This window comes from Trachymyrmex cornetzi, unplaced genomic scaffold (genome assembly GCF_001594075.2).
Source record: "Trachymyrmex cornetzi isolate Tcor2-1 unplaced genomic scaffold, Tcor1.1 scaffold898, whole genome shotgun sequence".
Taxonomy (NCBI): domain Eukaryota; kingdom Metazoa; phylum Arthropoda; class Insecta; order Hymenoptera; family Formicidae; genus Trachymyrmex; species Trachymyrmex cornetzi.
This window is the reverse complement of record NW_017300242.1, coordinates 15,794-23,142: the sequence shown is the minus strand read 5'-3', so window position 1 is coordinate 23,142 and position 7,349 is coordinate 15,794.

The following is a 7,349-nucleotide window of genomic DNA, read 5'->3' as shown; positions in this document are numbered from 1 at the left end:
GGCACGATCATTGATGGGAGTGACTCAACAAGCCATTTCAAAACGTCTCAAAGCCATGGGAATGATTCAAAAGCAAGGAAATTGGTGCCGTACGAGTTGAAGCCAAGCGATGCTGAACGGCGTTTGTTTGCTTGTGAACAGCTGCGTGAAAGGCAAAGACGGAAGGGATTTCTGCATCGCATTGTGACTGGAGACGAAAAATGGATTCATTACGATAACCCCAAGCGTAGAAAATCATGGGGAGTTCCCGGCCATGCTTCCACGTCAACGACCAAACCGAATATTCACGGCTCCAAGGTCATACTCTGTATTTGGTGGGACCAGCTCGGCGTAGTGTATTATGAGCTATTAAAACCGACTAAAACAATCACAGGCGATCGGTATCGAACGCAATTGATGCGCTTGAGCCGAGCATTGAAAGACAAACGGCCGCAATACAACGAGAGACACGATAAAGTGATTTTGCAGCGTGACAATGCTCGACCCCATGTTGCGAAAGTGGTCAAGACATACTTGGAAACGTTGAAATAGGAAGTCCTACCCCACCCACCGTATTCTCTAGACGTTGCTCCCTCTGACTATCACTTGTTTCGATCAATGGCACACAGCCTGACTGACCAGCACTTCCGGTCTTACGGAGAAGTACAAAATTGGATCGATTTGTGGATCGCCTCGAAAGATGACTAGTTTTTTCGACGCGGGATTCGTACGCTGCCCGAAAGATGGGAGAAAGTAGTGGCCAGCGATGGACAATACTTTGAATCATAAATGTATAACCAGTTTTTTACAATAAAGCCTCGAATTTCAGAAAAAAACGGCGGAAGCAAAGTTGTACACCTAATACATTTTAGATTGTTATTAGAGTTCGTTTTTATATTATATTTTTCGTTAATAGGTGGAGGTGACTCACTAAAATGAATTAGTTTGTAAAAAATATTTTCAAATTACATCATATTGTCTCTGAGGATGGTTCAAAAGTGAGCCGAAACATATAAGCAGATTAATTATTAAAATAGTTCATTATTAAAGTTATTTTGTTAACCGTATTGGTTTGCATAAGAATTTACCGTGCTTGACTTCTATTACCCTGTTATATCCAACCAATAATGACGTAACGCTTAATTTAAATAATCGCGGTGGTGGTATATAAGGTGTCACAGTCTCATTGGTTGTTAGAAATGTATACTATACTCAAGAGCAAATATATGGACAATGCGTTCCTTCCACTATGTGTACTTGTGAGCATTGAAACTAAACGTGTCTGGCAAGAGGAGGAGGCGCGCCTCAAGCAAAATTTTTTTAAAGTTCAATATGAAATAATAGAATATTAAATTATTATTTATATTATTATAATGAAAAAAGCTGGTTGAAGTTTGGAACGTTCTTGGAGCGATTTTGTCAAAATGGTTTGGCCCATTTCTCCTTTTGCACAGAACTACATCTGCATGCCAGACAACAAAAAAAAACACTCCGATCGAATACATGTGTCGGAAGGCACTCTTAATTGCGGAAAATTACCCTAGGAAAACTAAAAAATTCTCTCAAAGCCAAAAATTATTTGGCCCATTTCTTTCTCTCAGTACTTGTTACATTTTTTCAGAATCCCAATAAAAAAACTTATATGAAGTTTTTTATACTTTATACAATATATTATATTGTATACTAATATGTAATAACAAAATGAAATAATAAGATAAAAGAAGCGTTTTGAATTTAATAACCGAAGACTAAATGCTTTTATATCAAATTATATTATTTTTATATTATAATTTTTTAAAAATTACCATTGTATCAACTTTTAAAAATTACTCTAAGTTACTATAATTTATCGGATAAATTACAGTAAAATTTGGACATTTTCATCTCCGATTCAATCGGGATATATTTTATGTGTTGGTTTGCATGCAGATGTAGCTCTGTGCAAAACGGGAAATGGGCCAAACCATTTTTGGCTTTGAGAGAATTTTTCGCCATTAAGAGTTCCTTCCCACATATGTATTCAATCAGGGTGTTTTTTATTTGTTGTATGGCCTGCAGATGTAGCTCTGTGCAAAAGGAAAATTGGGCTAAATCATTTTTGGCTTTGAGAGAATTTTTTTTAATTTTTCAAGACTAGTTTTCTCTCCGCAGTTAAGGGTGTCTTCCGACGCATGTATTCGATTGGGATGTTTTTTATTTGTTGTCTGGCATGCAGATATAGCTTTGTGTAAAAGGAGAAATGGGCCAAACCATTTTGAAAAAATCACTCCAAGAACGTTCCAAACTTCAACCAGCTTGGAAAAAGTATTATTTAAATGTATAATACATAAAATATTTTATTTACAATTATATTAAAACAAAAAAAGAATAATGTAATATAATCAATATACTTTATATGTAAGAGTTTTTTACATTAGAAAATATTTTTGAATTTTCAAAATTGTGATTAAGCGTTTCAGAAGTATTTAAAAAATATATAATATTTTACCATAAATATTTTTAAAAAGGAATATTCTCCTAGAGGGAAATAAGAGTGATTCAATATTTGTGTGTGTGAGACATATGATTTTTTTAAATAGACATTGGGGAATATATTTCCACTGAATGTAATGTGATTGCCGAATGCTCTCAATCAAATACGAAATATCCAATTCCCGCTCATGAACTTTCTCTAGTTGCACTCTTGGCATAATTAAAGACTAATGCGTCGCGTTAGTCTCTAGTTATGTCAAGAGTACTACGCGCGGTTAAGCGCATAGTTACTCAGCCGGTTACTCATTATGACATACAGAAAACATAATATTATATCTGTAAAAGCATATTATGAAATTGGATCGTAATTATAAGACGTAATTAGGAACAGTTAAGAAGCACGTTAATAAATGACAGAAGATCATTATAACTGTAATAACATTTTTCTGTCCTTTCTGTTCCTTTAGCAAATTGTAAAAAAGTTTGATATATGATTTTCTTAAATAATAATGATAATAACGAATGCAATATTAATTGTTACATATATATAGATGCTTTTCGAAATATTGCGTAGATTTTACTAAAAATCTACTGACAGTGTGTCTCGGCGCTAAATTGGAATTAATACCTCATCATAATAACTCAGATTATTACATACTAATATTAGAAAAGAACATCTCTGTGCGGAATGACGATTGAAAATATTTTGATGGTAAGATAAAAGTGGATAAAAAGTAAGTAGATTTTAATCTCCAATGCAGCAATCATCACAAATATAGCGTATTAATTTTATATTGCAATAAAATAAACAAACGTTTACTTCTTTTAATGTAGATTACTACAATATATTAATGACTGCGTTCAACAAAACAGTTGCAAAGCTGCTTTTTCTGCTGAACGCAACCAATGTTACAATTTCATTCGTGCTCGTATAATCTGTGTGTCATTTTGATTAATTATCGCAAAATTATAAGCTTAAAGAGATATGCCTCTTCCATTTAATGATACAAAAGATATTCAAATTTAACATTTTTCTTCTCTCTTAAAGAAACTTTTCATTAAAAGAAACTCAAAAATCATAATTTGACAGATAGTATTGGAAAATATATAATTATGTAATAAATTTTTATTACAGCGAAGCTTGATTCATATTTTAAACCGTCACTCGAATATAAACGTTATGTAAATAAATATATAAGACACATAATTAAATGTTACACACATCAATATACAAATAATTTTTAAAAAATATTATACATGTATAAATCAACAGCAGAAACAAATTCGTTTATTTTTTTGGCTAATAATAAGTAAATTAAAAATAAGTAAAATACAAATTTTTAAGTTTATAAAAAATAATATTGTCACATACGTGTATTAAAATTTTTAAGATAAGATGTAAAAAACTTTGATATATATATATATGTATAATCAGTTCAAAAAGGCTTCATTCCAAATTAATTTCAAAATTATGCTGAATTTTATCTAGAATTAACGTCTACTCGTTTCTAAAATCTGGTTTTTTGCTTGAAGCAATAATATATGTGGGATCTGTATGTACCAGGTATGTAAATATGAAACCGGAATTTTTTAATAGAAAATATACGTTTATTGCATGAAAATGATAAAAAATATTTTATTCGAAATATTGCCCATCGCTAGCTATACATTTTTCCCACCTGCCTGACAATTTGTGGATGCACGCCAAAAAAATTGTTGTTCTTTTGAGCCAAACCAGTTATCTAGCCATTTTCGTACATCTTCATAAGAAGTGAAGCGCTGCTGAGCAAGTGCGTGTCCCACCAATACAAATAAGTAGTAATCGGACGGAGCCAAGTCTGGTGAGTAAGCCGCATGCGAAAGTATTTCCCAACCAAACGCCTCAATCGTTTCCTTGACCAGTTTTGCTGTGTGATGGTGCATTATCATGAAGCAAAATCACTTTGTGTTGCCTTTTTTGATATTTCGGTCGTTTTTCACGCAAAGCTTGATTCAAAGCTTGATCATTTGTTGTCGGTAGCGTTCAGTATTAACGGTTTCGCCAGGTTTTATCAGATCATAATAGATCACACCTTTCTGATCCCACCAAACACAGAGCATTGTCTTCCGTCCATAGCGATTTGGCCTTGCAGTCGATGTCGATGGTTCGCCTGGAGTTACCCATGTCCTTTTACGCTTAGGATTCTCAAAATATATCCACTTTTCATCGCCAGTCACAATTCGATGGAGAAATGACTTTCTTTTGTACCTGGCGAGCAGCATTTCGCAAGTGGTTTTTCGGTTTTCTTGCTGTCTTTCATTCAGTTCATGTGGAACCCATTTTCCCATCTTCTGGATCTTTCCCATGGATTTCAAACGTATGGAGACGGCTTCTCGTGTCACATTCAATTGATCCGCGAGTTGTTGTTGAGTTTGAGCGTCATCCTCATCCAACAATGCTTGCAATTCGCTGTCTTCAAACTTTTTCGGTGGTTTTCCACGTTCTTCGTTTCTCACGTCAAAATCGCCACTTTTGAATTTTTTAAACCACTCAAAGCACTGTGATTTACCAAGAGCATGCTCACCGTAAGCTTCGACAAGCATTCGATGCGATTCTGCAGCAGTTTTCTTCAAATGGTAACAGAAAATCAATGCTGTCCGCAAATCGTAGTTTCCAGGCACAAAATTCGACATGTTCAACGCTATTACAAACTATACTGTTGTATGAAACTTGTATTGTTGTGAGTTGAAAATCTTTGTCAGATGTCAGAACAAGGAAATGGCGTCAATGACGCGGTCTGACGGCAACTACATTGACAGCTATGGTCATCTATTGGTAAATTCCGGTTTCATATTTACATACCTGGTATATATATGTGTGTCAACAGATACGCCTGTATGGGTTCTACAGCACTACGAAGAACAATCGATTCATTTATTTAGTATACAACGAGCAAGTAAGAGTTGTGAATTTGACTTGCACAATGTTAATTCATTTTATCAAGATCTTGATCTCTTTGTCAAAATGTCAAATCGATAGAATCCAATGCTATTTGCATAATCAGTTTAATAATAATAACATATCAATGACATCTTATGTATGTGAATTAATTATTTTATGATAATCAGAAATAGAATTTTAATTATAAATACTAAATAAAAAGAACATTGAGAAAGATTTATGCAATTACTCTCAGGGACAAATGCGCATTAATGCATGTAAATGCTAAAAATATAAGAACTGTACGAAATGTACGTATTATTTTTTAAATGATTACATATATTTATAATATTATTTTAATATTATTTTTATGTATTATATGTAACATTGTTTTTTATAAATTTGTCAAAAAATTTTTAATAAAAATAATATATCCTTGAAAATTTATCTTTATTTTGTAAATAATACTCGTCAAAAAATACAATATTTATTTCAGAAAAATAGAAAAAAGACCAAATACCGTGAAAATGAAACAAATATAAAACATTTGATATATAATATTTATATAGTTACAAAATTTTTAATTAAATGTAATTTAATATACTTTAAAAATAATGCCAAACTACATTCAAAGTCAACATCAGTCACTCGTTTTTAAAATATGCTCTTTCCATCATTCATTAATTTTTAAACGCGGCGTTTTTTAATTGAAAACTATTTGCGATATAAAGCGATTTCGATTAAACTCCGATTAACTTAATCAGCGATTGATATTATACAACCAGCAGAATTGTTTAAATTAAAATTTTACTACTCAAAATTATGTAATTTGATATTTCTAATCTAATTTTTATCTTTTTACATCAAACAACAAAAAATAAATTATTGTATCTATATTAATAAATACAATAGAACAGGTATTGATTTATAAATTATTTTCTATTGTGCGTATTCGTTGCACGTAACAATAAACAAGGAGATACCGCAACTAAATGAATAAAGTACGTTTGTTTGATCTAATAATAAGCATTTATCCATAATTATTCAATATAATCAGACAATAACCGATTGTGCAGAGTTAAATTTGGCCAGCCTACTTTGATTAAAGTTGATTGGCTGAATGCGAAGTATCGTGAAATTTCACGCGACCTTGAGGATTCGTTTAACCTCCGATTATCGCAGTAAAACCACATTTCTGATACCTATATATTTGTCTGAGCGCAGCACGTTTGTTGCTCACAGTTTCGATTTACCCGCCGTACGTGACAGTTTCAGTAAAATTAAAACACATAATTCACGTCCAGAAATCGAATAATTTATTGCCAAAAATGTATTTTTCAATTTATGACTACTACTTTATGGTATTTTAATGAAATATATTGGTGAGTACATTAAAAATATAAAACATGCTTGAAAAATGACGGATAAATAAGCAACAGAAACATACAAAAGTTGTAATGTACAAATCGATTAAGTTACTGATAACATTTGCAATATAAATGTTCCTAATAACTTAATACTTCTAAATGTAAAATTTGATAAAAATTAAAATAATCGTGTATTATATATGTAGATGTGATATATTTTTTCTCTTTTAAATTATGAAACTTTTATTTGAAACAATTAAAAAAAATTGATGCGTTTAAGACAAGGATTTAAAATAAATTTTGATACGTATATACAATTTGTTATATTTAAGGTATATATACGGTGTGGCCCGAAATTTTTTGCCAAGCGCTTTTATATAAAGAGTCGAAAAATCCTGTATTTTGCAATTTTTGCAATAAGTAACAAGATATTAATTACTAAAATCGCTGAATATTGGTTTTCAATAATTTCTTACTCAAATACTACCAACTTTACAGAAAAATAGCAAGAGACAAAATTGCTTATTTTCTTCTCGTAAAGTTCTTAGAATTTTTTCACAGAACTTTTAATACCATATTTTCTCATGTTGGTAAAAATAGTTGCTAATATA